Source organism: Scyliorhinus canicula, chromosome 5 (genome assembly GCF_902713615.1).
Source record: "Scyliorhinus canicula chromosome 5, sScyCan1.1, whole genome shotgun sequence".
NCBI classification, from domain to species: domain Eukaryota; kingdom Metazoa; phylum Chordata; class Chondrichthyes; order Carcharhiniformes; family Scyliorhinidae; genus Scyliorhinus; species Scyliorhinus canicula.
Genome location: NC_052150.1, coordinates 49137073 through 49148666, shown reverse-complemented (window position 1 = coordinate 49148666; position 11594 = coordinate 49137073). Strand labels below are relative to the sequence as shown.

The 11594-nt window shown below is 42.9% G+C and overlaps 1 protein-coding gene across 4 annotated transcripts in view; it reads right to left on the bottom strand.

The window, feature by feature from the left end:
• si:dkeyp-120h9.1 (uncharacterized protein LOC566469 homolog) overlaps positions 1-11594 on the bottom strand; it is a 121143-nt gene that overhangs the window by 89297 nt on the left and 20252 nt on the right. The gene's annotated exons all lie outside the window — the stretch shown is intronic.

Genomic DNA, 11594 nt, shown 5'->3' with positions numbered 1-11594 from the left:
TTTTTATTCATGTACAAGGACACCTTGATCCCCTGTAATACATTATTCTGCTGAGTCTCTCGATTTAAATGTTCTTATTTTCTATTTTTCATGCCAAAGCGTATAATCTCACGTTTTCCCACATTATATTCCATGCCACATATTTTCTTACAAACTTCATCTATCTCCATCCCTGTGCAGACTCTGTGTCCTCTTCACACCTCTTTGTATCATTTGCACATCTAGCTGCAATACAGGCTGTCCCTTTACCCAAGTCAAAGTACTTAATATCTTCATAAATATTGAGGCCCCATCACTGCTCACTGTGACACTCGACTAGCGATAGTTTTCCCAAGCTGAAAAATAACCCATTTATCCAAACTCTCACTGGTTGGCCAAGAATAATGCATCCTTCTCACTGTCACTATTTCTCAATGGAAAATATCTTTATTGAGAGCTATGAAATACCTCCTTAAATGCTTGCCACTGCGTCTTTACTATCTTACCTTTTAAGCATATATCCCGGGCGAGAATCCCACCGGCAGGTCGAGGCTGAAAAGTGGCGGGGCAGAGAATCCAGCGCCTCCATTTCACTTCAGCCGACTCTGTCTTTATATCCTTGTACCCTGTAATTGCTTTCAACTTTAAGACATTCCTTTCAAACTCAAATTGATGACCTGCAAATTGAATGTGAAATTCTAGCATGTTATGGCCACCCTTCCTCAAAAGATTCTTTACTACGATGTAATTAATTAATCCTGTCTCATTACACATTACCAGGTCTAAAAGAATTTGTTCCCTTTGTTCATTCTAGAACGCATTGTTCTATGGAACTGTCTCAAAAAAGAATCTATGAACTCATGCTCGAGACTACCTTTGCCAATTTAATTTGGCCAATCTACATGTAGAATAAAATCTCCTACGATTATTGCAGTGGCTTTTCAAAATGGCAATAGTATTAAAATGAATAGTAGTCTAGATCCTGCGTTAGTACTTTGGGGATCTTGTCTGGGAAAACAGACTTGCCAATTAATATTAATGAGAAGTCATGGAGTAATATATGAGATTATGCCAATAACATTTCAATATGCAACAGAATGAAGGAGACTCAGTTGAAGATACAGCACCGGTTGCATATCACACAATGTTTCAGACACAGGTTTGATCCCACTCTAACCCCGATGTGCCTAAAGTGACTAGTAGCCAAAGATGATTACATACACTGCGTATGGGTCTGTATCAATATTCGATTCTATTGGTCTGGTTAAGGAGCTTGAGAGGATATTTGGGATGAGTGTTATAACTTGATCCGTTGTTCCTAATTCTGAGTCTTCTAGGTAGGAGAATTGTTGATGTTAATCAAAAAAGGTTGTATAACAACCTAACTTTAGCAGCTCCTGCTCCTGGATTAGTGACAAATACACATTGATTCGAACAAGCATAAAATAGTCATAGATTGTATGCCAATGGAATTCCTGATATCTGTGCTCTGGTGTGGGACCCGATCTCAAATATTTAGAAAATGCTGAAAAATCTCAGCAGGTCTGGCAGCATCTGTAGGGAGAGAAAAGAGCTAATGTTTTGAGTCCAATGACTCTTTGTCAAAGCTGACAGACAGAGAAACTGGGAAATATTTATACTGTGGAGTGAAAATGAAAGATGAGTCATAGCCATAGAAACCCAGGGAAATGGGGTGCTAATGGCCACAGAAACCAAGGGGAAAGAGTGCTAATGGCAGTCTGCAGAGTGGACAAAAGACGTGAAAGGTCAAACAGCAGGGAAACTATCAGAGGATGAACTATGGACGTAGGGGGAGGGGAATGAGGAAGCAAAGAGGAGAACGATGAAGGAAAGGTGGATACCTTGTCCTCTTTGCTTCACCCCTCCCCTCCCCCCCACACCTACAGTTCATCCTCTGATGTTAATTTGACCTGCTGTTTGACCTTTCACGTCTTTTGTCCTCTCTGGGGACTGCCATTAGCACTCTTTCCCCTTGGTTTCGGTGGTCATTAGCACCCGGTTTCCCTGGGTTTCTGTGGCTATGACTCATCTTTCATTCTCACTCCACAGTATAGATATTTCCCACTTACTCTGTCTGTCAGCTTTGACAAAGTGTCATCGGACTCGAAACATTAGCTTTTTTTCTCTCCCTACAGATGCTGCGAGGCTTGCTGAGATTTTCCAGCATTTTCTCTTTCATTTCAGATTCCAGCATCCACAGTCATTTGCTTTTATCTCAAATATTTATGCTCTGCTTTGTCTGACCTGCTCATGCAAGGTTTCCCATGAGCCATATTGCAAGTCATGATCTCACTTTGCATAAACGCTTGCACCTGGATATCTTATCCTATGTATTTTGGCCTTACCCTCCCCTCGCTCCCCATTTTTCTGATTGATCTGGTCCATAAAAACTAGTGCCTCTAGTTAAGGACTATTAATCTGAATTTATCCTGTCTTTCTCTGTTCTTATCTTTGCAGCTGCGTTTTGAAAATTTGTCACGTTATCTATAAAAATTGTAAAACTCTGATGAATGTATAAAATTGATATATATAGTATTATATATATTTGTTGCAGTAATGTTTGAAAAGCCTGGGTTATGGTGTGTATATATATCTGCAGCAGTATTTATTTTTCAGATCCTGGTTTAAAAGACAGAGTTTGTGGCTGCAAAAGGTGCAAATATGATATCTTAAAAGTGAGATCATCATTCTTTCAAGCGATGCTTATATTTACAAGGAGAGGCCCGAAGTGATTGTGTTGTGATTTCTGGGGAGTAGATAACTAGAGACATTGTGTTTAAACTTAAGTAAGTAGGTCATGGGATTTGAATGGAATAATGGGAGGAGCCAGGTCTGTAGCAGACAGAAGTAGTTCATTTCTGGAAGCCGAGAACTGAACGGCAGCTTTTGGCATAAGGATGTCAGATACAGAATTAATTGAACAGATATGGATCTGCAGGTTGTTCACTGAAACCATCTCTCTCTCTCTCTTCAACCAGTCATTTAAAGGAACCCTTTATCCAGAAGCCAAAGTCGGAAAGTAATCCTGTGTTTGCTAACTTTATTTAGAAGTGGGTACCCACCTGGGATGGGTTTTGCTTGATTGGAGATAGAGAAGGTATCAGCTAGAAGTTAAAGTATTTTATTTTATTGTTTAGCATTGTTTAACTGGTAAATTCAAGCTAAGTTTCTGCAATATTAAGGTACTTTAATACTGTGTTAATAATAAGGTTTGTTTTAATATACCATATCCGTATTGGTGCATGGAATCACTCCTGGAGTGAAGTAGCCTTTCCTCACAGTTCTACAAGTTAAAAAAGTGTTGGGGTTCTTGTTCAGTATCCTAGCAAATGTTGGGGTCTGCTCCAGGATCTTAATATAAGAGTACATTTTTTTTTTTACAATTAATAGTAGGTAGCTATCTTCACAAATGGCACAAAAATAAAATCCAGAAATACTAGGAACCAAGAGTCAAGTAAGAAATTTGAATTAATAATTATCCAACAAGTAATACTGCAGAAAACGGGACTGGTGGAAAACAAATTCCTTGCACTCGACAGCCTACATCTAAAGGCTTTCAAAGAAATAACTACAGAGATTGTAGATGGACTGGTTTGGAATTTCCAGAATTTCCTAAATTCCCAAATGGTCCCTGTGGATTAGACGGCAGCAATTGCGGTGCAGCTATTCAAGGAGAGAGGGAGAAAATTGGGAATTACAGGCCAATTAGCTTGAAGGCAGCAATAGAGAAAATGCTAGGATTGATAATTAAGTATGTGATAATATGATTTGACAGAGTTAATACAGATTTATGGAAGAGAAATTGTATTTGAAACTAGTTTTTTTGTAGTGAGAACTAAGATGGGCAATGAGGAACCAGTGGATGTTGTGCATTAGAATTTTTAAAAAGAATTCAATATGGTGCCATACAAGAGATTATGACGCAAAATTAGGGTACTTGGTGATTAGTTAACAGAAAGAAAACACGAGTAGAAATAAACAGGTCATTTCAGGTTGCAACTAGTGGGATACCACAAAGCTCGGTTCCCGGGCTTTTTTCTACTCCAGAAAGCCCAGTGGTGAAGGGCAGAGCTAAAGCCAATATCTACGCACTTAAACAAATAGGATGTTATCACAAGGAATGCACATTGTCAACATGCACTCTCCACTTGCTTGGATGAGTGCAGCTCCAACAACAATTAAAGAAGCTTGACACCATCCAGGTCAAAGCAGCCCACTTGATTGCAACCCCTTCCACAAACATTCAATCCCACCACCACAGAAAAACAGTGGAACCCGTGTGTACCATCTCCAAGATGCACTGCAGGAACTCACCAAGGTTAATGCAGCACCTTCCAAACCCATGACCACTACCATCTAGAATGACAAGGGCAGAAAATACCTAGGTACACCACCACCTGGAAGTTCCCCTTCAAGGTCACTCACCATCTGGACTTGGAAATGTTTCACCATTCCTTCACCACCACTGGGCGACCCCTCATAGTGAGTTGCGGCTTTTTTTTGGGGGGGGGGGGGATCACATTGGGTGCTCCAGAGATTGGAACACCATTTAAAAATGGTGTCCCAATCTCCCACTACACTGAGAAGTTCCAAAGAGCGGAGCTCCTCAGTGCAAAAGACAGGACTATGTACAGCCTCGGCCGTGCGTTCCCCACTGAGACCCCCCAATCTAACCCGAATGCCATTCGATAGCGCTGTGTCTCTCAGCACTGCGGGTGCCAGGAAACACATGGCTAAACGAACTCACTATGTGTCTTTGTTCCCATTTAGTTAAATCGTGCCCCCTATCTTATGTTGCATATTGCATAGTTAATTCATCACAGGAGTAAAGCTCCTTACAAACAAATTCAGCATTATTTGTTAATCATCTTCCTTAATTCTCTTCATCATGTATCATTGAGGACCATCTCCTCACTTTGGGCAGTTCACCACATAATGATACCATGAATCACACCTAAAGCACCTATGAAGTCTTCCTCAGACATTCCTGGGATTCATTCACCCAATACTGCTGTTCCAATTCTGCCTTCTACTGCAGTAGCCAAGTTTGTTCAAAGTGATTTCATCTTCATCCTATCAGTTTTTAATCCTGCTGTTATATTGACAGCTGTACTCGGTTTCTGAATTGTTTCAATATTGGTGCTGAGTGTGTAACTAACCTTACCTTGATGAGGCTGTTTCCATTTGTCGGACTCGAGATAGTCGGTATAGTTCAATTTCAAACCTGTTTTTAAGAACTGTTTACAAAGACCTCAGGGCAAGCACATGGTATTCAGGACAGTCGGTTGTTCTTTTGGAGCCTCTTGGGCATTTGTCTACTGATGTCATACTCGCATCATTAATATGATCATGGCTGCATTAAAATATTCATTGGCTGATTACTGTTCATTAATTAATTGAAAATTCAGTAATCACGGAGTCTGCTATTCTTTGTGTCACAGTGAAATGTCTGTTTCCCCAGGAACCTTTTTAAGATAGCAGGCACCTTATTCAACATAGTCTGCTTCTATGAGAATGTAAAATCAATTTGAATTTGTATCCTTTGCACACTTCAGTAATTTAAATGTGAGCATTGATCCAAGGACCCCCAAATAGGACTTCACCAACCTTTCATACAATCCGTTAAAGTCCGTTAAAGATATATTCTTCCATGGAATGACCAACTGATTTCTGAAATCAAGCCATTTCAGACAGCACCATAGAGGCATTTAACAAATCATCTTTCTTAGAGATTTCATCCAGGACCTCTTAAGGCACAAACCTTCATCATGGTCCATCTCACAAAATACTTTTTACTTCTACTTTTATTTCTTGGAGGAAGCTACAATAGCAAGGTCATACAGTATTGTGTTTTCTCTTTGGCAGTCATAAACCATCACCATGTCTCCATTTCATTCTTCACTGGTTATATGGTTCACACTCTGAGAATATTGGGAGGGTAATCATTCCTCAATTTACACTCGATTTTCTACAATGACCGTTACCACTTTAGGTCGATACATAACTTTTTCTTAGTTTCCAACCATCATCTATGACCCATGTTTTATTCCAAAAAGACTGCTGGCAAAGGCCAGAACTAAAGCCAATCTTTATAGGCTTTTATTGAAATTACAAACACGCACCTCTCACCACAACTAGCACAGTTTCAGTCCAATCGCATTTATAGGAACACAAGTGAATCCCCAGTTAATGGTGTCATGTGAGAGTACCTTTAAGAAATGGGTGTTTATAAATGGGTGTGTATATAAGTATCTGCAGTGAGAGTACCCTTAGGAAATGGGTGTTTATTACTGCAGTGATGTCAGAGAGTGGGTGGAACTCGGCTGCCTGTCAGCTTTGTACTTTTGTTTTAGGCTGTTTGCCACAGGGTGTGTTTTCGTTCATTTTCAGAGCTGGATAGCTGCAGTCACAGCCAGAAGGTATATTAGAGTCTCTCTGTAATCTAAAGATTGTAAATCGATCCTGGTGATTTAAAACTAATAACAGTAGTGACTTTAACCTGATGTGCTTCTGGTAAAAGGTGTTTTAAGTCTTATGGATGTTAAAAGGAAAGCTTAACGGGTTACTTAGTGTTGTATTCTTTGGGGGTTTTATTTGAATTAATGGTTGCTAAGATGTTCACTGTATGTTTTAAAAAGGTTAACTTGAGTTCATAGAATAAACATTGTTTTGCTTTAAAAAATACTTTTCCATTTCTGCTGTACCACACCTGTAAAGTAAGCTGTGTGCTCCCCATACCACAATCTATTAAAAGTTGTGGGTCAGGTGAACTCCATGATACACTTTGGGGTTCTCTAAACCCTGGCCCATAACAATGGCCACTGTCGGCATACAATTAAACACGATTAATAAACAGTTAACAGATCTCAGTTAGATACCATCGACATCAATGAGTTAGATCAGTGTTTTTCAAACTTTTTTTCCAACTTTTGCCAACTGGCCGACCTTTGGGACCTACGCTTTCTTGCCTTTAATGCATTAGGTCCTGAATCACTGGGTACAAACACATATGCAGACTGTATTTTCCTCAAGAATCATTTGTACAATTTTTAAAATTAGAAATTGGACTCATAATTTGGATGCGTAAACACTTTTTCTCTCGGTGAAGAGTGCACCCTCCCCAACCACCAGTAAAATGTTGAAAATCATGACTCTCCAGCTCCCAATGTCACAGTCAAAAGTATTAGCAGCATATGTATGTTTTCTAGACACAATAAATTGACCAGACAATGTGTTTCTTGCACCAGCTGGGCACTGACTAACCAACAGGAAAGGACATGCAGCAGCAAACACTGCAAAATTAGACTTCTCATAATAAAACATCCAATTTAAAAAATGATCAAATCCATGGAAACACTATAAATGGTCCCAAGCTGCAGGATATTCAGATTCTGGTCCCTTGCCACTGTCAGATGATTGTGACAGTGTTGCATGCAGATGTTGTTCCAATATCTTGTGTAATAAGTGTGTAGTTCAGAAAAACATCCAACCACACCACATTGAAATCATACAAAACAGCCATTTAAATAAAATGCATCAGTGCTGGCACCATTAAACTTGCTGTTCTGAACAGGGTTTTTCAAAGAATGGAGCTGGTGTATGTTTGCATGACCCCGTGTTGGATCTCTTTATGTCTTTGTTTTGGAATATCACAGGTATCCACTGAAGAATATCTGCCAACTGCAGAATGGCAGGGCAGTTCATTCACCTTCCCATCACCTGGATTTATTCCACCCAACCACAAGTCTGGTACCAGCAGGATGGATTATCCCAATGGGGCATTGACCGTTCCAATGGAACGGATGATTTTAACCCAAACAGCAATTTTAATGTGATCACTGGCAAAGGTAGCAACTCTCCCACCTGCTCCTTTCCAACCAGCAACAGCCGTACCTTCAAATACACTACTGCCGCGCTCCCCTGTACTATTTCTGAAATCGAGATTGTTGGGGCAACGCAACTTCTGTTGAGGATTACCATAAAAGTACATCTGCTTCCCTCTGTAGCCCACATTCCCCGCCTTCAGCTCTCCTATATGATTAATTGTCGCATCTGCCTCACTCCTAGTCTATTCTCTTATTTCTTGCCTCCATTGTGTTCTTTGTCTGCCCGCTTTCATTGTGGTCCTTGCTGTAAACATTGTTGTGACCCTACACTCCGTGACTTTTCTGATACCCGCTCGCAACTCACCCGCGGTTCGCGACCTCCACTTTGAAAGGCCCCGAGTTAGATAAGGGAACAGAGTATCAATTAGTTGTTGACAAAGTTAGGTGGGAAAACAGGCAGTAAGGAGAATGCACAAAAGCTGTAAAAATTACATAGGCAGGTTAAGTGATTGAGCAAGAAGTTGGAAGATGGAATATAATGTGCAGAAGTATCAAGTAGGTAGGGAAAACAGGGGTCAGGATTCTCCGAGCCTGCATGCCACAATCGCACTCGGAGTGGGGGTGGAGAATAAGGCATTAGACCTTCGATTGGCTCCAACGCATTCCCATGATTCTCCGGGGACTGGAAAATCACCACCAGTCATGCGTGCGCGGTCGACTCGGCGCTGGTCGGGGGCCATTGAAAGAGGGGGGGGGGGGGGGGGGGGGGGGGGGGGGGGGGTCTCCAGGACGGCCAGGCTCTCAATCAGAGGCCACTGATCGGCCGATCGGGGGGGGGGAGGGGGGGGCTATATTGCACGGGGCCGGAGTGATTCGCGCCCGTTTTCTCGTGGGCGTGGGGACATAGCCCCATTGTCAGAGAATTCCCCCAGGATATTTTTTAAATGGTGAGCGACTGGGAAATGTTGCCGTTCAGAAGGGCTTGGATATCCTTGTGCATAAATCAGAGAAAGTTAGCATACAATTAGGAAAGCAAACAGTAGATTATATTCTAATCCCTTATAATTAAGGCTGATATAAATAAGTTTTACTGCAATTATATAGAGCCATGGTGAGACCAGACTTGTTTCCTGCCCTGTACAGTTCTTGGCTTCTTAGTCAAGGAAAAATATACTCTCCTTAGAGAGAATGCAACGTAAGTTTACTGGATAGATTCCTGGGGCAAAAAAACTGAATGAATTGCAGGCACAAATCCACACTAGTATAATCCATAGAATCCTTACATAATGGTTGCCATTTGAAGACTCTAAGGACCGAGAACTAAATATATCAGGTTATACCATCAATTAAAACATCTGTGAAGGACAAGCTTCTTAAAACAATTATTCGGGATAGAATGTGGAGTCAAATGGAAACACGCGAGTTGATTAGGAAGAGCTGGTATGGATTTTTAAAGGGAAAATCATGTTTAACTAACTTGCTGGAGCTTTTTGAAGAGGTACCAGAAAGAGTCTGTCGTGTTAAGCACACTGAGATAACACGGGCTGCAACTGGATGCAGCTATGACTGACATAGACTCCAGACCTTGAAGTTAAATCAATTTGATTTATTGAACCTGTCACGCAGTTAGCACAGTTCTCCGAGTTTGACTCTGCTAACCTAAGTGTGATCTCCCTGTCTGACTGAACCAGACTAGCTCTTAGCCATGTGATGTATGCGTTACGTGATACATACACCGGACTCATTCTGTAGATGTCCCGAGTGGAAAGAGGCGGAGTGTGAGTGCCTTGTGTAGTGGGAAACCACCCTCAAGTGCTCTGCCTGCTGATTGGTTATTTCCTGTTCTCTGTGTTCATTAGCTGCCTGTCTGTATCTCATTATGTGCATGTCTGCACATCATGACATCTCCCCTTTTGAAATGTTTTTCTGCAGTCTATGTGAAAGTATTTACATGTGTCGGCTGAAAAACTAAAGTTTTTACATGAGATGGCAGATGGGAACATATGTACATATGAACACAGGTGTCTAGTGTGTGAAAACAGAACATAGGAAACAAAACAAAATGTTCATAAGTCTAGTCTCTGGGGCTTGCGTCTGATCCTGGTTGACCGCCGGAGAGCTGGTGGTGGGGACAACGGCGCCTTGATGGGTGGGATTGCAGCCCAAACTGGTGGTCTTATGGTTCGAGGTATCAGGAGGTGGCACAATAACAGATGGAAACAACAAAGAATGTGGTTGCGGGCAGGCAACTGTGCGCAGTGCCCGTCTGTTTCGCCGTACAACAGAGCCATCAGCATACGCACAATGTACGATCGAGGAGCGGCCTGTCAGACAACAACCGCTGGAGCTGACCAGCCTCAATCAGGTAGCTTGATCCGAAAAGCATCCACCGGGGATAGTATAGGCAAATTGGTGGCATGAGCATCATAGCCCTGCTTTTGCCGGTCTCCGAGTTTCTGCACCTTCTGTAGCACCGGGAGGTGATCCAGGTCAGGCAAGTGTATGGCTGGAAGAGTCGTCCGCAGGTCCCTGTTCATCAGGAGTTGAGCCGGTGACATGCCAGTAGACAAAGGATTTGCCCTGTACGCAAGCAGCGCAAGGTTGATGTCAGAAGCAGAGCTGCTTCACTATGTGCACCCCTTTCTCAACCTTCCCGTTGGACTGCGGGTAATGTGGGCTGGAAGTGGCGTGATGAAACTGATATAGCTGGGCAAATCCTGACCACTCTTGGCTGCTGAAGCAAGGACTGTTGTCACTCATGACAGTGAGTGGAATACCATGCCTGGAGAACCTCTCCTTATAGGCCTTGATTACGGTCTTGGATGTGAGGTCCGAGAGCTTCACAACTTCTGGATAGTTGGAAAAATAATCGACGATGAGCACATAATCATGACCATTGGCGTGTAAGAGGTCGATGCCCAACTTGCACCACAGGGAGGTCATGATTTTGTGCTGCTGAAGCATCTCCTTGCTCGGTGCTGGCTGGAAGCGTTGACAGATCGGACAGTTGAGGACCATATTTGAGATGTCCTGACTAATCCCAGGCCAGTAGACAGCCTGTCTGGCTCTGCGCCTGCACCTCGACACCCAGATGCCCCTCGTGGTTTTGCCGGAGCACCAAGTTCTGGAGACTGCGTGGAATGACAATGCAATCCAGCTTGAGTAGGATACCATCAACCACAGTCAGGTCCCACCCTTCACATTGATGAATAGAGGGCACTGCCCTTTTTGCCAGCCATTGGTGCGGTGGTGCATGACACACTGCAAAAGCGGGTCTTTGGCCATCTCGTAGCGAATGCGGATCACTTTTTCATCCGACGCTGGGAGGTTTCTGGCCCACAGCTTCACCTGTGATTCGATCTGTTGGATGAATGCCAGCGGGTCGGCAGGCAAGGTTATGGAGCGGTACAAGGCATCTGCAATAATGAGCTCCTTGCCAGGCGTGTACACGAGCAAAGTCATACCGCCTGAGCCCGAGGAGGATGCGCTGCAGCCGGGGTGTCATGTTGTTCAGGTCCTTATGGATAATGTGGACGAGAGGCCTGTGGTCCGTCTCGATGGTGAACGTCGGCAGGCCATAGACATAATCGTGGAACTTGAGAATTCTAGTAAGAAGGCCCAAGCATTCCTTTTCAATTTGGGCGTACTGCTGCTCGGTGGGTGTCATCGCACGTGATGCGTAGGCAACCGGCGCCCAGGATGATGTGTCATCGCACTGGAGCAACACCGCGCCGATGCCGTCCTGGTTCGCATCCATCGAGATTTTCG